Below are 27,711 nucleotides of genomic sequence, written 5' to 3'. Positions count from 1 at the left end.
GCTGTCCAGGATAAAATCCATGCTGGACAATCCTGCACATCCTCTTCACAATGTGTTGGTCAGCCACAGAAGCACCTTCAGCCAGAGACTGATTGCACCACGCTGCACCACAGAGCGCCACAGGAAGTCATTCCTGCCTGTGGCCATCAAACTGTACAATTCCAGTGTCTGACATTATTTCACCATGTGCAATAACAATAATAATTAGCTACTGAGTAGCATTGTAAATACTGTTTATTGTTTATTGTATTGTTGTACATATTGATATTTTTATTTTTATTTTTTCCCTATCTTATTCTTATTAATCTTTTCTTTTTCCTGTAATGAGAGCACTGCAACAAAGGAATTTCCCGCAAGGAATTAATAAAGTTATTCTGATTCTGATCTGATTCTGTGATGCAAAGTAAAGCATTCTATAAAACATATGCCCAGATGGTATTCAATTCAATTCAATTCATTTTTATTTATATAGCGCCAAATTCAACAAATGTCATCTCAAGGCACTTAGATAGTAAGTCCAATTCAAGCCAATTGGAATTCAATTAATTAATAATAATCATGATTCATAAAATAATCCAATTCGTTCATATAGAGCCAATTCAAAAACAATTTCCTAGCAAAGAAAACCAACAGATTGCACTGAAAACTTTTTGTTTTTCGGTCCAATCTCCCGGCCTGAGCGTGCCTGAGGCGACTGTGGAGAGAAACGACTCCCTTTTAACAGGAAGAAACCTCTGGCAGAACCAGACACAGGAAGGGTGGCTATCCGCCTCAACCAGCTGGGGTTTGAGAAGACAGAAAGGGGGGGAGGGGGGAGGGCCGCGGCGGCACTGTAACACCATTCAAAGGATATCTGTTGGAACAGGGAAACACGAGTTAATGACCACAATAATATCACATATACATAAAGAGAGTAAAGTGAGGAAAGGTGTGACAGATGAGGCCCCCCAGCAGTCTAGGCCTATAGCAGCTTAACTATGGGATGTTTCAGGATTACCTGAGCCATCCCTATTCAAGGTAAACACATGAAACTTGTGCTAACGAAAAAAATAAATAATAAAATAAAGGACCAGACTCAGTGAGTAATTCCCTACACAATGAGATCTTTAAGATATGATGGAGCTCGGTCATTAAGAGCTTTAGATGTAAGGAGAAGAATCTTAAATTCTATTCTGAATTTAACAGGGAGCCAATGAAGAGAATCTAAAACTGGAGAAATATGATCTCTCCTGTTAGTTCTCATCAAAGCTCTGGCTGCAGCATTTTGGATCAGCTGAAGGCTTTTCAGAGAATATGTGGGACAGCCCAATAATAAAGAATTACAGTAGTCCAATCTTGAAGTAACAAATGCATGAATTAGTTTTTCTGCATCACTCTGAGACAAGATATTCCTGATTTTAACAATATTACGAAGGTGAAAGAAGGCAGTCCAAGAAACCTGTTTTATATGCGAGTCAAATGATAAGTTCTGGTCAAAAATAACTCCAAGGTTCCTCACTGTAGAACTAGAAGCCAAGGAAATACCATCTAGAGTAAGTATATAGCTAGACAATTTCTCCCTGAAACGCTCAGGTCCAAAGATAACGACTTCAGTTTTGTCTGAGTTTAGAAGCAGACAGTTCTGAGTCATCCAGGTCTTTATGTGTTTAAGACATGCTTGTAGTTTGACCAACCTATTGGGTTCATCTGGTTTTATAGATAAGTACAGCTGAGTATCATCAGCATAGCAATGGAAATTTATGCCATGCTGTCTAATAATGTTACCTAATGGAAGCATGTATAAAGTAAAAAGAATCGGTCCAAGCACAGAACCCTGGGGAACTCCATGACTTACTCTGGTGTGTGAGGAAGATTCTTCATTTACAAGAACAAACTGAAATCTATCAGATAAATATGACTTAAACCAGCCTAATGCAGTTCCTTTAATCCCAATAACATGTTCAAGTCTGTGTAATAAGATACTGTGATCAACCGTATCAAATGCAGCACTGAGATCCAACAGGACAAGCACAGACACAAGTCCGCTATCAGAGGCTAAGAGGAGATCATTGGTAACTTTCAGCAGTGCAGTTTCTGTCCTATGATGCACTCTGAATCCTGACTGAAACTCTTCAAACAGATTATTTCTGTGTAAGTGATCACAAAGCTGAGCTGCAACTATTTTTTCAAGAACTTTAGACATAAAAGGGAGATTGGATATAGGTCTATAATGAGCCAACACTTCTGAATCAAGAGTAGGTTTTTTAAGTAAAGGTTTAATTACAGCAACCTTAAAAGTCTGAGGTACATATCCTGTCAACAAAGACAGATTGATCAAATCCAATATGGAAGTGTCAATTAATGGGAAAACCTCCTTGAACAGTCTGGTTGGGATTGGGTCTAAAACACAAGTTGATGGTTTAGAAGAGACTATTGCTGTTGTTAGCTAAGAGAGATCAACTGGACAGAAGCCGTTTAAATACAAATCAGGTTCTAAAGATACTTCTAAAGCTGCTGTACTTGATGATACATCACTGATAATAGTGGGAAGGACTCCATCAATCTTCTCTCTGATAGAAACAATTTTATTAATAAAGAAGCTCATGAAATCATCACTGCTGAGAGTTAAAGGAATACCTGGCTCAGCAGAGCTCGGACTCTTAGTCAGACTGGCTACAGTGCTGAAGAGAAACCTGGGATTATTCTTATTCTCTTCTATCAATGATGAATAATAAGCAGTTCTAGCTTTACGAAGGGCTTTCTTATACATTGTTAAACTATCTTTCCAGACTAACTGAGAATCTTCTAAATTAGAGGAACGCCACTGTCTCTCCAGCTTTCTTGCAGTCTGCTTTAAAGCACGCAGCTGTGAATTATACCAAGGAGCCAGCCTCTTCTGACTGATTACCTTCCTTTTCAGAGGGGCAACATTGTCCAGTGCTGTACGCATTGAAACTATAGTGCTGTCAACAAGAGAGTCAAGTGCTGCTCGAGTAAAGTTTAGGTCAGGGGTCTTCAACGTTTTTCAGGCCAGGGACCCCCAAACTGATGGAGAGTTGGAGCAGGGACCCCCCTACTATTTACATGGCATACAATTGTGTTTTATATTTAACGGGGCTTAGTGCCGTGTATAAACATAGCTACTCTGTTATTGTACATTCAATACTAAGCTATTCAAATAATACACAGGTTAATATATTCATATTTTTATTTTAAACATGTGCAAGGTACAAGGTGGCCGTGCCACTGCCATTTATAAACATCTTGCATACAACACTGAGCTATTCAAATAATCCACAGATTTTAACTCTAAACATGCATGTAGATGGGACAATGAATCGTCAAAGCATCTGTGGATGGCACACGTTTGCACACAATTTGTGAGAAAAAACTGTTTGAAATTTATTTATTTATTTTTTTTAAATCGTCTAATCAACCATAGATTTCGCGACCCCCCTGCAGTACCTCCGCGGACCCCCTGGGGGTCGCGGACCCCCTGTTGAAGACCTCTGCTTTAGGTAGTCATCCTCTGTCATATCTGCACATGGCAGTGAAGAAAAGGATGATGGAATTAATTCTTTAAATCTGGTTACAGCATCCTCTGATAGACACCTTCTATATGTAAATTTCTTCTCAGAAACTGTATAGTCAAGTAATGTAAACTCAAAGGTTATCAGAAAATGGTCAGATAAGACAGGGTTATGAGGGAACACTGTTAACTGTTCACTCTCAATGCCATAAGTCAGAACAAGATCAAGGGTGTGATTAAGGCAGTGAGTCGGTCCGTGAACACTCTGAGAAAATCCAATAGAGTCCATTATAGAATTAAAGTTCATATTCAGGCTGTCATTTTCAACATCTACATGAATATTAAAGTCACCCACTACAATGACTTTATCTGTACTCAGCACTAACTGGGATAAAAACTCTGAGAATTCAGACAGAAACTCAGAATAAGGGCCAGGTGGAGGATACACAACAACAAACACAAGAGGTTTCTGGGATTTCCACTTTGCGTGGGAAAAACTGAGAATTAGAGATTCAAAAGAGCTCCAGCTAATCTTGGGTCTGGGACTGATTAGTAACCCTAATATGAAAAGTTAAAAATTGATTTTTAACACCAACATAATGTATGGTACTTTCTTTGTGCACATTGACCCTAAATTAAAATGATAAAGTTTTAAAATATTATCACTTTTAGGCTAAGTAAATTAGAATTTAAAGGACAGAATTATCCAAGACGAAATAAAGGAGTGTATTCCAATGATTTAATTCAGCTGTTTTATGTTAACTCTGTTTTTAAAGCAATCTATCCGAGTGGCTGTAAATCCCTGTCTCCTTTCCAACCTTTCTCCTCTCTCATTTTTCCTCCACTCCTGCCAATCTCTCCACTGACTCTCCCTCGTCTTTCAAGCCACATTTTCTCTTTTCTCCACAGTGCCTCTTTTTCATCTTTTCTTCCCTCACTTTTCAAGCAAACCTCTCTGATATCTTCCTTACAATCTCGACCCATTGTCAGTCTCCTCCTGTTTGATGAAGATCCTTGGCTCTGCCTGCGTTTTCCTGGGGGAACGAGGAGAGACCACCACATTTTAGTCCACAACAACCGAGATATATGTTTGGGTTCCGGCCGAGCATCTCATCCATTTACCTAAACCACTTTCAGGATGCTGCAGTGAACTCTCTCCTTTCATGCTCACTCCTGTCACAGGGGTCTTCATCTCCCTGCACGACACACATGCAAACACACATTTTGACATGATAACTGCATATGCTGTTCTTATGGCTTGTGCTGTCATCACTATGATGGAAATGATGTGATTATATGAGTATGAGGGGTGTATAATAACTTTCAGATGCAGTGGCTTATGTTCAGTAAAAAATACAATTATATATGTATTTTGCTGTCTAACTTACACCGTATTTCTTTTCACCTCTGGCAGCTCAGCACAGCTTTTCAGAGCTATTTTCGTTGCATTAAAACACGTCTTTCCGCCTTAACTTAAATGACTCTTTGTAAAGGCAACTTTGTCAAAATCTTAAATTTTTTTCACAGCTTAAGACTAAAGTAGAAAGGCAAGGTATTAGAATTAGTCGTATTTCTTGACTTCAGCCACTAATACAGGAGGAATGTTGTCTGGCATTTCTTAGAGTTGATCTGACCACTCCAAGGCTTTGCATTGTGGGCTTGCAGAGCACAATGGTCAACTGCATAATGGAGACTTTTCCTGGAGTTCCAAATACCTGCTGACTTTCTATTAGGTTTGCATAGTACATATTACATTTAAAATGTACAATTTTAGCAAAAACATGCTCAGTACATTCCACTGACTGCTAGTGCAGCGAGTGTAGAAGCAAGAAAGCATTTTGGTGTCTCTACCTTTGATGCTTGTGACTCCAATGCTTCTGTAGGTTATGATTATTGCTTAACCATTGCTGGTAAAGATGCTGCCTACATATACCACGCCACTTGTGAAAAAGAGTTAAATTACCTAATTTTCTATTATGAACAGTTGCAATTCCTCACACTAGTGTGCAGAATGTCCCCTGAAACCGATCCATCAGAATAAATCTCCTTTTGGCACCAGCAAAAGATCACTTTATCCAGCTCACTGCATTTGAAAGTGTTTTATTACATCTGGGGCCAGATGCATAAAACTGTGTGTATGCACAAAAGGCAGAAATGTGCGTACACATTCTTTTCACCAGATTTATAAAGCTGTGTATGTATTCGCTTTTACAAACCTGCACCAAAACTATGATACTGTATATTATAATTAAAGCAGTAGAGAAGAAATACTTACTTACTGAATACAAAAAAGAGAAAATCATTAGTGAAGAAGAGAAAATGGAAATCAGTTTCATTTTGGAGATTTCAGTTCTGTAGTCATCAGAATCAGCAGGACAAAAGCTGTAGAATTGAAAAAAAATAAAAAAGTTACTTGTGCTGTATGTTCAGAGAAAACTACCCTGCAGAGGTAAAAAAAAAAAAAAAAAAAAGAAGTTGTCAGATTGTAAAGCAGCAGCCAAAACACAAATCAATTCACACATCACGTACAGGCTATGGCAGAAGAACCAACAACTTCTGTTTTATCTCCAGCAGAAGAAAGCACAGCCTGTTCAGTTTAACGTCTGTGAGGAGATGATCAGGAAGGACACCAAGGTTAGATGGATCAGGGATTGATTGTTATTTTTTGAAACAGGAATGAGACAATCTTGTGCCAGAAAATTCAGATGGATGAATATTCATTTTTGATTTAATGTGTCATTGAGAGGTCTTCCACAGCCATTACACACGACCTACAGCTATATAGTTATTTAAAGTACCCACAATTACTCTTAATACGAGTATTTGGGGAAATTTGATGGTGAGAAACAAAAAAACAGAAAGAAATTACTTTTCTACTGAGTAATCTCAGTAAAACGGTCTGCTTTCTGTTGTATAGGAAATTCTGCGGCCAATTTCCATTTCCACCTGATTTCAGGGTAACATTGCTTTAAGAGTGCCTGAACACATGGTCTGACTTTTGTTGTTATCAATGCCAGTTTGTGTGGAGGGAAACACATGTTTTTTTTAGTGTAGGTGTCGGTTATGCATCCGGCCCCTGGAGTACCACAGTTGTGGTGAGAAATAAAAGGAATCTAAACTGAGAACGACCCAAATGACTGTCTTTCTACTTTTCCCCCGTGAGATCTCAGGAGTTTGTTTTTGTTTTGTTGGCCAAGATCATGAAATAAACTTCAGAAAGACACTGTTAATAGAAAGTGACAAAGGAACATTTGATGTTCAAATTATCAAAGAAAACTTCAAAAGGTAGCGATTTTTTTTTTTTTTCTGATAATGGATATGAGAATTTAAGCATGAGACCTCACTGTCTCTACTGAGCAGCTAAATTTCTAGTATCATCTTTCATGTCAGTTCATGAGTATATGTACTCATGTATTCATAAAATGATTCTGGACACCTTCATGGCAACAGATGAAGTTCTCATTACACCTTTGCCCCTTTGAAGCTGCATTTCGAAACGCTTTCTTTTTCATTTGCAGCTGCTCAAAACTAGATGTGCTTATGAAAGAGAAAAAAGTGTTTCCAGGGATGGTTTATAGAAACCATATATAGCCACAAGTAAACAAATGAGATGATAAGCAGACTGCAGCCTGCCAGTAAGTCAAACACAAGCACTTGTAGTATGCAGCAACAACTGACTGGCAGGTGGAGGTCAGCCCCACGCTCAATATCAGAGGTGTATATTGAATTATTAACATGTCCTAGGAGGATTCTGAATCACATTAGGAGTCTGTCCTCTGAACTCTGGAAGGACACGTGCATACCAGTATGAATAACTACAACCTTGGAAAAAAAGATACTGTCAGTCCTGTTTATTTCTTAACATTTTACAGACTCCCAAATGCATGATGAATTCAGATCATTTCGAAGCATCCTCAGAATGTACTTACTAACAAAATGGGATTTGATGAGTATCTCCCATTTGCTGCTGAATACAAATACAAAGCATGTGTCTGCCATTTGTGGCGTCAACAGACTGTTAAGTGGGTACAAATTAAATCAAAAGCCTAGGAGCCAAACACAGAGGATAAAAGTGTTATTGCACCGTTGCATCATAATATACAGAACTATCACCACGGATAAAAGAGTACAGATTAAGTGAAGCCAGCAGAACATTTTGCTCAACAGAGCAGGCCACGACATCTGGAGAAGATTACAGGAGATTTAAGACTGGCTTATTTCACCTTTAACTTAGAATCTGTTCTGTTCAATCACTCTGCAGACTGTGAAGGCAGCTTTTAGGTCAGCAGTTTATTTTTTAAACTTTTATTTTTAACAATGATAAATCCAGATTTGAGACATGCTTAAGCTGCCAAGATTTCCAGGAATCTGATGCAATCTCTATGTACAAGAAAATCTGTGGTGAAAAATTTAGACGAGACAAGGATAATAAAACAAATTAAATACAAGAATCCAATAAAGTTTGCTTCTTGTAACATGTATTTCTATTTCCTATTGTTAATCGTCATTACAGAGTCAAGATTATTACTGCAGCCATACCTATTTACTTTTGACATCGTAAAGTAAGACATTTCTAAAAATCTTAAATCTAGTGTTTTTTTAACCACTTGATTGGTCACATGATTTGGAAAAGTCCACCTTCTTTCAGTTCTAAGCTTTTATGTATGAGGACATAATAAAAAAGAATTATCTGGTCCTTACCTGGTCAGGCTCATATTACATTACATTACACCATCAATATTCACTGAACAAAAAACTAAACCAAAATGTAAAAGCAGTGTGTGAAAACCAAGCGTACCCTTACAAGAGGGTAAGTAGCAGCCACGTGCTTCTGATCAAATGTACTTAATTAACTGATCCTAAGCAAGTGTGAGCACCTCTAAAAAAGCAGGAGTTTTGACAGTTTCCTGGTCTGGAGGATTCAGGGGTGTTTTAAAATGATGCCAAGGAGGAAAGACATCAGAAATTATCTTAGTGAAGCAATTGTTGCTGCCCATCAATCTGCTAAGGGTTAGAGAGCCATTTCCAATCCATATGGAGTCCATCATTCTACAGTGAGAAAGATTATTCACAAGTGGAAAGCATTCGAGACAGTCGACAATCTTCCCAGGAGTTGACGTCCCAGCAAGTTCATCTCTAGGTCAGACTGTGTAATGCTCAGAGAAACTGCAAGAAACCCAAGAGCTACATATCAGACTCTAAGGCCTCAGTTTGAGACATGGCTTGTCTTGACTCTTGTCTTGTTTTCAGTCTGACGTCCTCCGAGATATCTCCGACATTCCCAGAGATTCAAATAATGAATGAATAAGAGCTTTGTTCATTTTCCTATTTTGGATGTCCACCTCAGTTGTTGTTTCCAGTCAAGGGCAACTACTTCATCCACCATGCAGCCTAGTTCATTCACTTCAAAGCAGTCAATGAAAACTGTCACTCACACTTCTTCTTTGTGGCTTTTAGAAAAGATTGCCTTTGAGTTGTTTCAGTACTGAATGGAAACCTGACTGCTTTCTTTTTCTGTCTCAGGGCTGCCCATGTTTCTAAAAATAACCGCAGCACTGTCCACAAATACCAATAGTATTATGATGCTGATATGATTTTAATTATCTTATAATTACAACTAAAAACCCATCTGTTCAAAATTATTTATTCTGTTTGAGATCAACTTCCCTTTCCCAGCCTTTGTTTGAAACAATCCATATTCTGTCTATTTGTGATTTTGTTATGTTTTTGTTTTTTACTACTTGTGATATTGATGTGTTTTTATCTACTTTATGTACGGTGACCTTGAGTGTCCAGAAAGGCGCCTTCTAAATTAAATTTATTATTATTATTATTATTATTATTATTATTATTATAAAGCAGTGTGCAAGTTGGGAACATGGAGGAGGTCCAGATAAAAACTGTAATGGCTGAATGTTTTTTGGTAGAAGTTGCAGTAGTAGTTGGCCAGTGGTTCTTGCAGTAGTCAAAGTCTCAACAGTCAAACAGACAAGTATCTGACGAGTTCCAACATTTGACAAGTAACATTTGTGTGGATTCCCGGACTGTAGCAATCCACTCAAGCAAAAGAATTTTGAATGAGAAGGCAAATACCAACCTGACGAACTGAATGTGCAGTGAGCAGGCAGTGATGTACGTTGAGATGAAAACTCTCCTCCTCTGGTTATTGATCCAAGGAAAGTAATGGATGGGTCAGCCTTGAGTCCTAACTGGCTCATCATTACCAAATCATTGATGCATACACCCCTCAATCACTCTTAGTATGCAGAGAAACCAAGGCTTCACGTGCCAGGACTATGATTACCATTATTACTTTGGATGAAAGCGGTGCTGTACATTTAAACTCCTACACTGACAAGCTCCAGTAACAATGCTTCCTCCTCCCATCCTTCTTTCCTTTATTCCACAGGGCCACTAAATATGCTTGTTTCTGGCAACCACTTAACTCACTAACAAGGATGACATTGTAAATGTAGACATGTTAATTGAGCTCTCAAAAATGCTATAGCAGCAACTGGCTCTTTGGACACACAATTGCTTTCTTGTCTCTTGGTCTCTAAATGTCAGCCACTTGTAACTTGTATCTTGAGGAATCTTGTGGATTAACTTGTTGAATTTTCCCGCTTGCTCATATAAAAGTAATTTCTCAAGTTTGATCATTTTCACCCTAATTTTAGGTTATTCACCATTTCCTCTTTTAGAATTTTTCAGTTGTTCCTCCATTTCCATATTATAATCTCACATCACGCCCCATGTGTCCTCTGTGGTCTTTTGTCGAGCCATGAATAACAGGATGAACATTCATTGGATGATGAGTAGTTTTATCTAATTAGGTTTAATCTCTTACATAGCAGCACTGTGGAAAGGTCAAGCTGACAAGTTTTCATCCTATAGACTGATAAGTTAGCCTTTAAAATTGTATCTTATATTTGCATTTATTTCACTTTGAATTAATTGCTTGCACACACTTGATGTCACTTTTCTTGTCAAGTCAGATTTGACCGTTGACTCATCTAGTAGTCATGATCTTAATGTCTCTTGATCTTTTAAAATCATTTTCCAGATGGTTTCCCAGATGTGAATCTTAATCTGTCACGCAGCCTTTTGAAATCTCCTTTTGTCTCCTGGAAGACCTGCAACATTCCACATGCAGAGCACACCTGGCAAAACCTGCTCAGGGATCTGAATCTTGATCTGGTTACGTAAAGTCTGTGATTTACATGGGTGCCAAGGCCAGTAAATACCTTTTATGTATTATAATAAAATGTATTAACAAAGCGAGTTCCCACTTATCTTTATCTCAAAGCTCACTAGCCTTATGTTCCAAATAGATCTGTTGTCATGATATGTATTTCTCAGGAGGAAAAAGGCTGCAATTTACAACAGCTGTAAATAGTGAGGACTTTCATTAGAGGATGTAAATTACTTGTCAGGACTAACAACAGTCTGAATCTGATTAGATTGAAATTCTTAAAAAAAACTACACTTTACATGTGTAGCACCGGCATCTTACTACCAACAGAAATTATTTGTTTACCCACCTGCATGAGCAACAGATGTGGTCTATTTGACAACTCCTTGGTTTCGTCCCTGTGCCACTCAAATTTACTCTGCAGCAATTGTCGGTGTTACACTTCCCCTTCCTTCAAAGGGGAATCGTGAAGAACAGACACAAGACATGATGTTACTGTCGTCACATCAAGTGTTGTAATGTAATTTTTCACAAGAACAATATTTTTTAGCAACAAAGCATCAAATAAAATGGTACAACATATATGAATAAGACTAAATTACAACTTTATATTAGTTGCCAAAATCTGAATGCAATACACATATCCAAGTGGTGTACCCTTAATATGGACAACAAACTGTATTATTACAGCAATGACATAATGTTGGGAAGCTGTGGCCTAGTGGTTAGGGAGGCAGACTTAAGATCAGGGGGTTGTAAGTTCAAGTCCCGCCATTACCTCTCCCTATACCTCTATTCATGGCTGAAGTGCCCTTGAGCAAGGCACCTAACCCCACATTGCTCCAGGGCCTGTAACCAATACCCTGTATCTAAATAGATGTAAGTCGCTTTGGATAAAAAGTGTCAGCTAAGTGTAATGTAATGTAATGTAATTAACACAAGTTGCACTGTGCATTTACAAACATTAGTGAAATATCCTTATATTCAACTGTTATCTTTCCTGAGTGATAAACATTGCACATACACAGTACATTTATGTCGACTGCAGTGGTGTAGTCTACCTTTTTGAGGTAGATATACTGTATAGTTGGCCAGTCATAGGCCCGTGGTACCAAACTAGGGGTCGGGACTCGGGACCCCTCGGGACCAATAGTAGCCCCTTAATGCACGCCGTACCTCCAGTGGCGCGCTGTAATAGTCATTGAAAAGTTAAGTACCACAGTACTACAATACTATGACATAACACAGGGCTTTTAATGATGCACTACGACTTGGTCATTGCCATTCTGGTAACAGCACATTTATAATGCTGTCTTAACGTGTTAGGGACAAACATGTTTGTGGGGTCGCAGCTTTGCACTTACCTGCCCCTTGCATGCATGAGGGACAGCATAAACTCACTTTGATTGTGTGGACTGTGTGCTGTGTATCTCAGTGGCAATGGGACTCCCTGTGACACTTAATCTTTGTACTCATCCCTCATAGAGCGAGGCCTAACAGAGTGATTGTTTTAAAGCAGCAGAACACCATCACATCTTGAGACAGGTTGTTTTATATATATATATATATATATGTATATATATATATATATATATATATATATATATATATATATACACAAGGGCTGTCAGAATTAATTAATTGTACTATATATATATATATATATATATATGTGTGTATTACATTCATTTATATATGTAATATACATAAAAAAAAAATATATATACACACACATCCATTTTAGTTTTCCACCTTCCACTCCTATAGGGGGCGCTGTTGTGCGTTAGAGAATCACCGCTTTCAACTAATACAAAGAAGAAGAGTTTCTATGGGACGTTATTGTCAAACAACTGATAGTGAATCGCTGGGAGATTGACTGACTGCCGCAATTTCCGAATGAATGCTATTCTGAAGTGTTGTCGTTGTATTGTTAAATTATAACAAGGCTTCCATGAGAAGTGGTAGTTGATGAAACGTGGCTGTGCTATTCTAAATGTTGAAAAACGAATTTTAGGTGGGTATACTGAGCATTTTAGGTGGGTATACGGAAATCCACCAAAAAAAGAGGTGGGTATACGCCGTATACCTGCGTTCAACGTAGACTACACCACTGGTCGACTGCACCGCTGCTCGCACCACGTGATACAGCTAGCAAGAAAACTATGGTGAGTAAAACTTAGGTGAAGCCGCACATACTCAAGCCAACATTGTCACTCTAAACAGATTTAACTTAAACCTTATTTCGTAAAACAGTGAGAACATGAGTACAGACATAAAATATATTAATAAGCAAAGAGTTTACCTTCAAAGGGGAATAGTGAAGAACAGACACAAGACACGATGTTACTGTCGTCACGTCCAGTGTTGTAATGGACGAGCAGCAGCAACACGTTTCCCCTTCGCTAACTCAGACATAATCAAATGAGACTCGATCAGCAGGTAAGACTCTCAAAACAAACTTTGAAGAAATCATTCTAAGTGTAAACAATGTACAATGAAAAATAAACAAAATAATATTCAAGTATTGGCATTTTAAACACGTTATTGTTGTAATGCATTTTTCTACCGCTCTCATTGCAAGATCATGGATCACTCGATTAGCAAATCAGTGTGATAATGCGATCACAAGTTCTCTTCCACAAAGACACAAATAACAATGTGTTCTTGCTTCTCTAACAGGCGGCACCATGAATGAAAACAAAACACTTTTTAACCAAATAATATATTCTTTCTTTGTGTTCACCAGTAAACATATTTATAACCATTACATCGGCATGCTAACACTCCAACTACGATGATGAGCAAGATAAATATCATGTGCCAGAGAACAGCATGCTGGAATCGTCACTGCTGGCACATTGTTAGGTGCGAGCTCAGGGCACGGCTCCATACAGTTTCACATAACATAGAACAACTGTACTATTATGTGTTTTTGTTTATTTTGGGTGCAATGCCAAAGACCAGTCAAGGTGAACAGTCGTGGGATATTATTTAGCCTCTTTATGAAGTTAACTTAACTAGGCTCAACAGGAGCCTCTGGACTAAGACCACCAGGTTCAGGAACAGCTTCTTTCCAGCAGCCGTCTCCCTGCTGAACTCAGTACAGTTGCTGCTCATGCACTTCTGCTTAGATGCAATCTGCATTTTGTTGCCACTACCTGTCACATGTGGAATGATGATAAAGTTGAATCTGATCTAATCTATACTAAAATTGCAGCAAATAGTTGCCTATAATGCCCAGCCATCTCAGAACAACATGAGCATTCATTTAAAGCTGAGTTTGTGCGCAACAAAGCAAGTCAAGTCAGGCTATAGACCAATTCCTTCATGCAGTAAATGACAGACTACAGACAGTCACAGTAAACAGAACCAGCAGATCAATGAAACAAACATTCAATTTACAGTTGTTTCACAGCTACTTCATTCTAACCACGAATCATGTCCACAACTCTCTTCACACAACCAAGCAGGAAGGTGGAACGTTGCCAGATTTGATATAAAAATCCCTGTTCAGCAGCGTGACCCCAACAGTAAGGCAATATGTTGGCTTAATTATCCTGTGGGGGAATAATTTTGCTTGCACTGTTTTGGTCCATTCATCTCAGAGGAAAGGGCTCCTGTAAATCAATATGAAGTTGTACTGAGTGAAATCACCTTTATTCTCTGCTGACAAGATTTTTATTTTAGAATTGTAATGTCTCCCCACATTCGTCGTGAGTGGGTCAGTATCTTTCTTTTTTAGGGATTTCTTCAGGATTAAAGTAATTCAGTGTTTTGCCAAAACTGAGGTGCAGAGCAAAGAAAAGTTCCAAAATTGTTGGTGCAGTACGCTTGTTATCCTTCGTGTGTGTGTGTGTGTGTGTGTATTTTCACAGTATTTCATTTTACCTGCCTTCTCAGGCTTTGTTTCTTTTTGTAAAACATTTAGTAAAACTTGTTGATTAAAGTCAAAATAAAAATAATAATTGATACACTTTGGGCTCATTTACCATTCTGTAATCTGTTAATATTAATTAGATGCCTGAATCCAATTATTTAGCCTCTTTCTCATTCAGACTGTCACAGCCATGTGAACTGCAAAGTTTAGGACGAGTTTGTCTTTGAAAGAAAACTATGCTGCAACAAATTGAAAATTGGCATCTGATACCTAAATTAGATGATTAATTAAAATTAATCAAATTAAAGTCAAATTGAAATTAAAGCATTAGCGATAACCTGTTGCATTAGGTCACTTTTTTGTTTCTTAAGATTTTATATTGAGCGTTTTTCCTTTGAACACTTTTTTTTAAAACATTATTCTATGTCTCGATACTTTGCTACATAAGGGACTCCTGCTTGTAATTCTTGCACTTTTTAAAATCTGTTATTATTAGTAATGATATAACAGAAACTTGACCTTCAGGACAGGAGACAGAGCTCTCTACAGTGGTGGTTCTTAACCTGGGGTGCGCTGGAGATCGCAAGGGGTGCGCAGAATTTTGTCTGCGGTGAGGTGGTGACGTCACGTTAGCAAAGTTGTATTTGTTAAGTTACATTCAATAATTACAGAATCCTAACAACACATCCAAACGGTGTCAGTAAAAGGGTCATTCTACAAAAATGTCCACTTTTGACATGTGGCAATACTTGAAAATAAATGTCTTTTTCTAGGCTTTAAAATTATACTACATTATTACTGTACTAATTGGCTACAAGAACATGCATAAGGTACACCTAAATTGCTTTTTGCCTTTTTTGTACATTTATTTGAAGATTTCATGTATTTGTCACTGGTGGTACCTGACCTCATTTTGAATAAAAACAACTTTTATTAAATATTATTTCTCAACTTCTATTGCACATACAATCACAGTAACTGTACAATAATGATGAGGCTAATTATCAAGAGATAATTACTATTATTATTTTTAATAGTTTGTTACAACTGTGTTTGAATGACATTTCTTCCATTTTGTAACTGTGTATTTACTTTAAAAATGAAAATGTTATTGAAAACAGTTAAGATGAAGTAAAAATGAAATGTTTTAAATGTGAACTCTTGAGTACAGGGAATTTGAACTAATTCAAAATCCCTACCATGACAATTTTGACATGTTTTAATATGATTTTCCCAAAAGTGCACACGGTGACACCAGTGACATAATGAGACACCAGTGACATCCATAAGAAATCCATGGTGTCTTTAACACTAATGAGGCATTTTCTCTGAGAAATTACTTGCAAAATGTGTTATTTATGTTTTCAGAATGCGTTATTTATGTTGTTCTATGGAACTGATGTTTTAATTTCAATCTGTAAACATATGTAAATACGATGTAAATACTCTAGGTCACCCCTACCTGGTGAGGACTATTTTGTTTGTACAGCTTCACCTTGCTGACATTGTTAAGGAACTGAAAAAAATGTGTGAGCATCTGGGATGTCTTTCCCTTGACGGACAAGTGTGTCTGCTTTTCTCTTGAGTCCAGCCCCCACTCCGTCTGGTGCACCCTTGCCATAGCTGGCTTCAAAGAAGCTCCATGTGACTGTAGAGAATCCTCTCTGGTGTGGCTCAGTAGAGAGCATGTAAAAGTTAGAGCGATTTTTCTACTGCGTGGCAGGCCCGTCGCTGAAAAAATGAAGACGCTTGACACTACTGTGGTTTGTTGCCAGAAACTGAAGGATGGGATCCAAATGAGCCCATATAGCAGGTGGGTCATGCCTCCTGCTGGGGGACACTGTGCAGAAAGGCATGGGGTCTTGGTCTGCCAGATAGAGCACTCCAGTGTGCAGGGTCACCTGCTGATGTGACCCCCCAAAGTGGACAGATTGAATTTCATTTGAGTATTTGCAAGAATAGTTCTCACTGAAATCAATGTGGATGAGGGAGTGTTCGGCCGTAAGGCTTTCTCTGACATTTTTGTAGGCGCTGAATTGCCAGCGGATGTTAAAAATGTGTTTCCTGAAGTTTAAGAGCCTTTCTTGGAATTGTGTCACAAGCTCTCGTAGTAGGACATCTTTTTTGACAGTGATTGTACTTTGGCGTGTCTCTTCACCTTGAGTGATGTTCACCTTCTCATGGCACCACTGGTTCAGAGTCACCTCCCTATTTGAAAACTGGCTGAAGGGGTAGGAAGATAATTTGCACTCTGAGCAATCACCATAAGCACATGCCTTGGAACTGTTACAGACAGTGCTGTCGGACATTTCGTCTATGTTTTTGGAGTTTGAAATGCCAAGCCTGAATAACTTGTCTGCCATGAATTGCAAGTTTTCATGCGTCTTACATTGGCACGTTTCTCTGTCTCGGTCAGAAGGGGCAACGACCCAAAATGGTCGCTGACGGCAGAAAAAAGCACAAGATATCTGCTGGTGCTCTGACACATTTTTTGTGGAGGTTGAGCATTGAATCTGTCAGAAGCCGCCTCTGTAGTTTAACCTTCTGAAGAGTTATGGTGTTCTTCCTCCCAGTGGTCAGCCTACTGACATCATCACGCGGAAAAAACCCTCGGATGGATTTCACCCTCTCATTTTGTTGCCGATTTCCAGGGATGCTTTTTGTTTTCTTTAAAATTCGGGACTCACAAGTAATGGCTTTTTTTAGAGTTGTTTTGCACCTATATTTCTTGATGACTTTTTCTGTCAACAACTGTGCCAAGCTTTGTTTGGACTTCGTATTCTTCAAACTTTTGTACTTGCATTTTAATGCACCCAAAAATGCAAAATGGGATGTCAGGGCCTTTCTGACTTTGGTGTTAACTCGCTGACCATGAAGAACATTTTGAGTGTGTCAGGTGTTGATGGAGGGGTCAATGCTTCTGCGCTGTTCTGTCCATCTGTTCCGGTCCTTGATCTTTCCCTGCACCTTTGCTGGCGAATCCTTCATTCCTTACGCTGCTTTTTCTTACCCCTTTCAGTTAGCTCAATGATTCTCTTCCTCTTGCCTTTCTCAATGTCTCTGACATAGCTGTCTTTCTTTTTTTGGAGGTATTCCTGCCTGCGTTGAGGGTCAGCATCCCTATGCTCTCTGTACCGCCTCTGCTTCTCAGCTGCACTCAGCTTAGCCATAACTGTCCAAAGCAGGATTAACAGTGACATCAAATGTTATTAACTTAAAATCTATACATTATAATATGCAAATCAACAAAAAAAAAAAGCTTTGAATAAAGACTATCTGCACATGGGCATCATAGTCACTGGAGTTACCCATCAGGATGGTAACACCAGTGACGGTAACATCAGTGACAACTGTCATAAAAAAATCTATTTTACAAGATGGCTGCCACAGGGAATCAGACCACATGTTGACACTGAATTGTATATAATTTAATCAATTTTTATTATTCTGCGTTCATTTTCCAAAGATTAAAGTAGGGCATACCAGTGACTTGCACTGAAGCTTCGGAGGAAATCTTAGGGTAGATGATAAAATTTATAAAAAAAATGAAAAATGGCATTGAACTTACCATGTGTCTGTCTTCATTGATCTTCAGAGAGGAAGCAAAGTAACTTCCTGTAAAGTCCTCAGCATGGATTTGTATGTCAGAATAATAGTCTTTTGTCATACGGTAACTCCAGTGACATGACTCCAGGGGACGTACACATTTATTATGTATTTTTTAATATTTTATTGTATTTATTTGCAATATTGTGTTTTTTAATCATTTGTGTGGTATATTGGACCTTTATGGACACACAACTGCAGTTGAGTTGATAAAGTAAATATTTCCCATTAAAAAATAAAGCCCTTAGTTTTCCTGCATGACAGTGGGGACGAATTAAACGCGGGTTCTTCCTCAGTGTGAAAGGGGCTACTGCCTGCCCTTGGCTCCAGTTCGCCTCCTCTCTCTTTCTCTCTCCAGGAGCAGTCAACCCCAGGAAAGCTGCTGGCCTGGATGGTATCCCGGGGGCGTTGATTAAGGCATGTGCAGACCAACTAGCGGGGATCCTCCCCAAACTCTTCAACCTCTCCCTGACACATGCCACCGTCCCCACATGTCTGTAGGCCTCCACCATCGTCCCCATCCCCAAAAAACCTGCCATAGACAGTCTGAATGATCTCAGACCCATCGCCCTCACGTCTGTAATCATGAAGTGCCTGGAACGATCAGTCTCGCAGACCATTAGGGACTCCCTCCCTCCCTCCTTCGACCCACGCCAGTTCGCTTACAGGGCAAACCAGTCCACAGAGGAGGCCATCGCCCTCACACTCCACGGAGCGCTGAGTCAGAACAAAAAGAGCTATGTGAGGATGCTCTTTGTGGATTACAGCTCAGCGTTTAACACAATAAACCCGGACATTCTTTTTAACAAACTGCTTCAGCTACAGACCATAAACACTGCCCAAAAGATCATCGGTTGCCATCTGCTGCCTCAGAAAAACCAAGGCCATCACAAGAGACCCCTCACAGACTGCCTACCCTCTGTTTCATCTGTTGCCCTCTGGGAGATGCTACAGGTCCACAAGATCCCGCACCAGCAGGCTAACAGACAGTTTCTTCCCCTGGTCCAAACGGACTGCAAACATCCATGGACACACACACACTTTCACTCACTCAGTCGGTCTCCCACAAATCTACCTCCTCCTATCTCTCAGCACCTTTACAGCACTGGCTACCCATACCATGTCTGTACCTTTGTGCAATATCTGGCAGCCACTTTAGATCATTTAACCCGACTCTTACCTCCTTTTTTTCTATTTTATCTTTTATATATTTTTATATTTCTTATCCACATGTTTATAATTTCCTTTATGTTGTTTTTTGCCTTGTTTTGGAACCTTTGTGGTGCAGGATGGCTTTGCGGGAGCACCTTCAAATTCGTTACACCTCCACAGTGCAATGACAATAAAGGCTATTCTGATTCTATTCTGAGGAGATTTCTCAGGAGCAGAACAAGTGCAAGGTGGAGCAAGTTCAAACTATTTCTTCCCTTGGTCGTCATGGGAAATGTAAGATCACAGGGACATGACATGGACAGGCTTGGAGCGCTAATGAGAAAAAAAGTGGGGGTATCGTGTTGTATTATGGGTTTTACTGAGACATGGATGCAGGAACATCAACGTTCACAGCTTTCAGACAGCACAGCAAGTGTAGAGGAGGGATTACAGTGCTTGTTAACAACAGATGGTGTACTACTGGATACCAGTAAGTCTTGGAACCCTGCATCTTGAACTGCTGGGTGTGAGTTTCTGTCCATGTTGTCTATTAAGAGTTCACCTGTGTCACCTGTGGACACTGCAAGTGACGCTTGATGAGGGTTTGATATTACCTTTTACGATACATATTTATGCATTGTGCTTATACAGAGTTGATACACTCCTTTTGGAAGGGAACAAGCATTGACCCCACGGTGTGAATGGTTAAAACAGGAAAGAGACTGAGTTGAGTGTTGAGTGAAACTGTTACATGGTTACAGGGGGAGTCAAAACAGGTGGGATGAAGCCTATAGTGGAAAAGTACCGGACACAGGGAAAAGACATCTGACTGGAGCAGAGATGGGGTACGAGGCTGATATCAGACCAAGGACCAATCAGGGAAAGCCAAGTCTAAACCTTTTCCCCCAACTTTTGGACCAATAATATTTACATCATATTTGTATGGCAATATAGAAGTTTATTTTGCAAAAGAGTGGTACCCTTTTTCTGATCAGACTGCCAAGCAGAGAGAGGTCCATTTAATAAATTCTGAACTAAACTTGGAGTTTGTATATCTTCTCTCAGAAAAACGAACACGACATGCTGTCACCTCAGTTGTTGCTAGGCTACAGACAATACTCCAATATACTGATAGGAATTTCAACCACAACTCTCTTCTAGATTTCCAAGTTTTCAACATTTGTCAACTCATTTTCATTTCAATTTCTATCTTAATATTTATTTATTTATCTTCAATTTATACTGCAACAATATGAATTATCTTGATAGATTTATAAAGTACCATAAAATACTCTTCACTCTATTTGGGAAAGGAGGTCACTTGCGCTCTAGCCGTTTTGGTGCTCACAGTCTAGGACTGTAGTCAGTAGAGAGCAGGCTGGTCCACTTCAGAGAGAGTGGGCCAAAGATGACTGGAGCACACAGGATAGGTTTTACTGTTATTTTATTGTGCAAGCATGACTAACGTTTCGACGCCGTGCGTCTTCATCAGAGTCAAACCATACTGGTATCAAAGCATAGAATATAAAGACATTATTCCCTCCTTCTTTTCACGCATTGGTTAGTAGTGAGGGGTGGGTCTCAAGCAATTGTCCAGTAAGGGCACTCATGAATAGGTAACTTCATCAATTGCAATTTCCATTGTGAATAAAAACCAAAACACCATGAACCAAAGTGAAAAAACATAATAAAATAAAATAAAAATATATACATGACAGACTCAGAGAAAACTGGATAGGCATAGTTCCTCATTTAGGCCATGTGGCTCAACAGTATTGAGGGTATAGATCCAAAATGCTTCCCTTTTTAATAGCATCTTGATTAGGTCCCCTCCTCTTTGGGGAGGTATGATTTTTTCGATTCCCCAGAATTTCAAAGATGCGCATGAGCCGTGATTTGCCTGGATGTAGTGGCGCGCTATCGCATAATCCAAGTTTTTGTTGCGTATAGCAGCTTTGTGTTCAGCGATTCTCAACTTGAGAGGGCGTTTGGTTTGGCCCACATATAGTAGTCCACACGGGCATTTCAGAATGTAGACAATGTGTGTGGTGTTGCAATTAATGAAGTTGTTGATATTAAAGCGTTTGCCCGTGTGTGGATGAGAGAACTTCTCTCATCCACACACAGGCAAACGCATTAATTGCAACACCACACACGTTGTTTACATTCTGAAATGCCCGTGTGGACTACTATATGTGGGCCAAACCAAACGCCCTCTCAAGTTGAGAATCGCTGAACACAAAGCTGCTATACGCAACAAAAACTTGGATTATGCGATAGCACGCCACTACATCCAGGCAAATCACGGCTCATGCGCATCTTTGAAATTCTGGGGAATCGAAAAAATCATACCTCCCCAAAGAGGAGGGGACCTAATCAAGATGCTATTAAAAAGGGAAGCATTTTGGATCTATACCCTCAATACTGTTGAGCCACATGGCCTAAATGAGGAACTATGCCTATCCAGTTTTCTCTGAGTCTGTCATGTATATATTTTTATTTTATTTTATTATGTTTTTTCACTTTGGTTCATGGTGTTTTGGTTTTTATTCACAATGGAAATTGCAATTGATGAAGTTACCTATTCATGAGTGCCCTTACTGGACAATTGCTTGAGACCCACCCCTCACTACTAACCAATGCGTGAAAAGAAGGAGGGAATAATGTCTTTATATTCTATGCTTTGATACCAGTATGGTTTGACTCTGATGAAGACGCACGGCGTCGAAACGTTAGTCATGCTTGCACAAGAAAATAACAGTAAAACGTATCCTGTGTGCTCCAGTCATCTTTGGCCCAGTCTCTCTGAAGTGGACCAACCTGCTCTCTACTCTTCACTCTATATTTAAGTTAAAAAACGGAACCTCCAACTGGACCTCGTTTACGCCTTCAGTAAATAACTTATCACTGTACCTCTAATACATTTTGACATTGTATCTTTTCTTGCACCAAAAAATTATTGCAAAATTATTATGCATTTGCACAATTGTGCCATTATTTACACCTTTACAATCCTCTAAAAGTTTTTTTTTTTTTTCAAATTCAGCCATTAAAATGGTGTTTTAATGTCAACTGTGACAGGGCTTATTGACTTTCCAATCGCTTGAATTTCATGGCATCTACACAAAATTTCAACACCTCACCTGCCACCAATGTAAAAGTGCTTTGTCATTACATGCTTTTCTATGAAAAAAACCCACCCTGTTAGCAGTTGTAGGTTTTATACCAACCCCTGATGGAAATATTTGTATTTTTAGGCGCTAAATATCCACCAGCTTCTTGCTAAATTTGTTTGTTATGAGCACACAGTGAAATCAAAACTGGAAAACATGATTGATCAAAGCCATGACACTGAAGCAAAACAGTGTATCGTTGCAACCCATCATTAACGGCTGAAAAATACCCAACAAAGTTAAGAAGAACTGTAGCCGATGGATAATTCCATGTTGCTTTATGACAAGTAATGATGTCTTACACTAAAAATGGGCATTTGAGCAATTGTTAAAGGCCTTGAAATCAATATTGTTTGTATTATTCATATATTTTGATATATATTATCATCCTTACTATGCGCAATGTGGTCCTACTTGACTACAAAACTGTCTGACTTATTAATATCACAGTTAAAAAGAAACAGCCAATACATGATTTAAAGGTTTTGAATGGAATGATTAATGTGGTCTTGAGCAAATAATAATAAGAATTATAATGACTTATCTGGAGCGACAATTTCCGTTCACTGGACATGTATCAGTACAAATCCCAGGCTCGGTGAAGCTCCCTCGCTCTGCTAACAACAGGAGCTGTGGAACATTGATATGCAAATTGGAACCCTTAGTAGCTCACCGGGGGTTAGATTTCTTGGCACTTTTCAACAGATAGGTTTCCTGCACGAGACCAATTTTCATGGCAGAGCCATACAAGCAGAACATTCTGAGCGACGGGTCAGATTATATTCAACATGTTAATAAAGCGATGAATATTTAACACCACACTAACTCGCAGTGCTGTTTATCCATTACGACCTCAAATAGAGCAGAAACAAATTTTTATTTGTAGACTTTATGCAAGCCACACCCATACTATCACCAACTGATGATATGCAGAAAAAAAGATTTATTAACAAAGAGCTTTACCACTGCTTTAAAAAGGAATAGATAATATCATCCACAACAGCACACCCAGAGAAATGACAACAGTAAACAATAGCCCCTCTCATACATGCACTGTTTTCCATTATGCTCCTGGCAACTGAACATGTGGAGTCATTTGTTAATGACCCCCTGGTGTTTTTCTGTAACATTTTGAGACGCCACTCTGACAAGGACGGTCCTGGTAACATACACTATGTATTACGTTCAATATGGCACAAGTCTGAACTGTTGCAGTCACATTAACTTACAGACATGCACAGCAGCGGCAGGTCAACCTGATGTGATCAGCTGGTTGGAGGAATCCTGCAGGTGGTGTGGTTAAATACAGAAATTCTAGGACTGTTAAAACATTTCTTCAGGGTGCGTTTATCGACAGCAATTATCCGCAGCACCAAGTTATTTTTTACTCGTTATCTCAGCCAAATAAACAACAGAAAAGTCTTTGTAATGTCGCTGAAGCTTTTGCCTGAACATTTATCAATATAATCAATTGCTCCCAACCACCATGTTGTTTATTTTATTTATTCGTTTGTTTAGCCGAAAAACTTTTCCATAGTAACTAAATCCAAATTATTTCACTTCCCGTTATAAAACTATTTAATCAGCAACAGGTTTCCTCCTTAAAACACTTTTAAAGGTACTCAAAGTGTGGAAAGTTTCTAAGCTGATGATATTTTGTCATACAAGATGCAATTGTAATTGTGTGAGTTTGCATTTGGTCCAAAGCGCAATGCAGCATGCTATGCTGAGTCTAGTTCTTTAAGTAACATGTAGATGACATCACGACAGTCTAGCATAGAGAGAAAGGAATATTGTACTGTTTATCACAATATCTTTATCAGCTTGATATGAATGGTTATGGCAAAATTATAACGGTAACTCTAGAAGCATTTACAGAGTCTTGTGTGGTGACGTGGCATTCTTATGAGAAACTGCAGTGACAGTAGAGGGGTGCGCCCTCAGCTGAAATAACCATCTGGTTTTCCTCAAGCTGACAACAACTGCACTGTTACTGTAGTGCAATGAAACCCTCACGGTATAACACTGATTATTCAGTTAGCTCCACGTACCCAAGTGAAACTTTTAACTGCTGCCATTTCATACAACCTCATTATTCTTGGTAAACCATCATAAATTGGCATTGCAATTGTAACTGCGGCATGTTGTCAGAAAATTGTGATTCTATAAAAACCATACAGAAACCTCCTATGTACAAAAATGCAACTTTTTGTTTTTCTAATTGATTAATAACAAAATTTGTATTTTGTTTTCTGAACATGATCAGACACTTGACTGTGTTATGAGATTGGTAACCCATTGCTACAATAAAAATAAAACAGAGCAACAAGGTTTTAGACCCAGCAGATGTCGACATCAGTATTGTTCTGTCATTGATTTGAACTCTAGATAGGGGGCCGTCCATGTATAGCATCACATCATCATCATCAACTTAAAGGTTACAGTGTTTACTGTAGCTATGTGTGCATACAGTTTTAAATGAAATCAAATCAAATCTTGTTATAAAAGATTAAGCAATATTAATAAGCTATTTAAGACTGTATAGCCAATTGCAATGTGAGCAAAAATCAAAGTGCCAGACTGCAGCCAAGCTTCTTGTGGTTTGCCTGCACTCAAATCTGCTTCTTCATATACCATACATACATAAGTATTATTTATAGATTTTATGTTTCTTGTGTAAAGAAATAGCTTCATTCTTTATTTAAGAGGGCGCTGCAGCTCTTGGGAATCAACATGTGTGATTCTACTGCTCTTTGTTCCCTTTGTAGTTGAATAAAGCAACAACACCAAATGATGGCTCCATACTGCTCCTACTTGTGGGGTAAACTGAAATTAAATGGTGTTAAATAAATGTAACTCTTTTAAGAAAAATACTAGTTAAGCTGGTATTTCCGAGATGGTGTGGTGGAGATATCCTACGGAGTAATACGATTTTTTTTATATCCATCACTGCATTTTTATATGTGGAACCACACAGAGACGTAAAGGGTGGCCAATCTAATTGATTTATGGAAAAAAAAGGCTAAAAGTGGAGATACAGGGTTTCTGTCCAACAGCGATAATGGTATATCATGTTCCATCCAGTCACACACAAATTGCAATTATACACATACTGCTTCTCCTTTCACTTTCACTTTCATTGGCCTGTATAAATAAAGAGTGATAAATATTCATGGAAAAGAGACTGATGTGTGAATGATTGAATACCATCAGTTCAACAGACTAATGTTACATGTCTAATAAAACATTTTACTTGGGAGATTTCTGAAATGCTTTATTCTGACTAAAGCCATGTATTTTTCTTAAACCTTGCCAAGCACTTTTGTGGCCTAAACCTAAACAAACAGCCACAGAGAAGTGTAAAGTGAAAGTAAACAAAATAGCAGTCTGGAAGAGTGATTTCACATGTCAGTAGAAGGGTTGATGAAGGATGAGACTGGAATGGCATTTCATGGTAACCACTAAATGAAGACAATGTTTTACCAAAAGGAATAAAAGCAGTCAGTTGATGAGTAAAATAAAAAAGCTTTAATTAATATTGTTATTAATAATAATATCAATAATAATATTATTACTACTAATAATAATAAAAATACATGAATAAGTAATTCATAATCACTGAAAGCAGGTCAAATTGCACTTGCAGATTTGTTGATCTGAAACATTTAAAAGTTATTTTCCAAACACAATTCCTCTTTTTTTCGTGCACCTCTTTAGATACAAAAAATACACAGAAGAGACAAGTTAGGTGGCAGCTTTAAGCAAAAACTAACGATTATATGTCTGGGTAAAATGTACTTTTAAAAAAAGGATCCCTCCACACAAAAAAAATCACTTCCACAAAGGACCAGGACAAAAAAAACAACCCCTACAGAACAGACAGGGACAGCTAACTGCATACAAGTCTACACATGGTGGTTTTACTTGTCTAATTGTTGTCTGATCAACTTTTTTTGGCAACCCGACCCCACTCACCTGCTAAATCTCTTCATAGTTGTCTTCCTCTCACTGTGCTGAAAAAGCAGCTCACTACAAACAATTTTTTTACTTGTTATAAGTTATTCCACATACTAGAGTTCCGATCAAGTTATTTAAAAAACAAGGGGGTGGGTTTTGATGTTGGATTATGTAGCAGTGAACTCTATCATGTGTCCTGGTGATTCTATTCTTCAATAAACTCAAAGAGTAACTTTTTACATGCTAACTTGTAAAAAGTGCTGTTAACAAGTTTAGCACTGGCATTATCTTGCTAACGTCTCCCGTTGTCATGTCAACAAAGGGGCATTCAGAGCATATTCTGACATCAGACCAAGGAGATAACAGCACATAATCTGATATCCGAAGCCAAAAACCACAGGTTTCCAGTCCACACATGACCGTCACAGTTGGATTTCGTGAAATAATCTAAAGTTTGTTTTCGGTGCATTACGTCTGCAAGTGTACAATAGGAGGAAAGAAATAAAAAAAAATGTGGCTATCAAAATATCCATTTTGCGTGTATACAGGGGTTTGGCGGAGTTGAAATGTCTGCAAACGTTTTGTCAATAAACAATCTGAGCTGAGGTGGAAGTCTCAATTGAAGCCAATTAGAATCCAATTAATTATAATGCAATCATAATTTGATGAAATCAAATCAGTTACATTCCAAACTGGTCCAATTCAAAGAGAGAGAATTTTCTAAAAAAGAAATGCCAAGCTAAAATAGCCAATAGATTGTACCGAAACTTCTAATCTCCCATCCTGAGCATTCACAGGGCGACTGTGGAAAGAATAAACTCCCTTTTAAGTGGAAGAAACCTCTGGCAGAACTAGACTCAGGAAGGGCGGCCATCTGCCTCAACCAACTGGGGTTAAGAGGATAGGAAAGAGGGGACAACAAGCACCATAACACCAGACCAGAAATACCTGCTGAGAAAGAGAAACGCAAGTTAATGACAACAATAATGTGATGTGTACATGACGAGTAAGAAGAGCAGAGTGAGGAGAGGTGCATCATTGGAGGTCCCCCAGCAGCCTAGGCCTATAGCAGCTTAACTATAGGATGTTTCGGAGTCACCTGAGCCATCCGTAACTATAAGCTTTATCAAAAAGGAAAGTTTTAAGCCTGGTCTTAAAGTTAGAGAGGGTCTGCTTCCATCTGCCATATACTGGTAGCTGGTTCAACAAGAGAGGGGCCTGATAACTGAATGCTCTGGCTCCCAAT

The sequence above is a fragment of the Odontesthes bonariensis genome, chromosome 23 (genome assembly GCF_027942865.1).
Source record: "Odontesthes bonariensis isolate fOdoBon6 chromosome 23, fOdoBon6.hap1, whole genome shotgun sequence".
Lineage (NCBI taxonomy): Eukaryota > Metazoa > Chordata > Actinopteri > Atheriniformes > Atherinopsidae > Odontesthes > Odontesthes bonariensis.
This window is presented reverse-complemented; position numbering follows the sequence as displayed.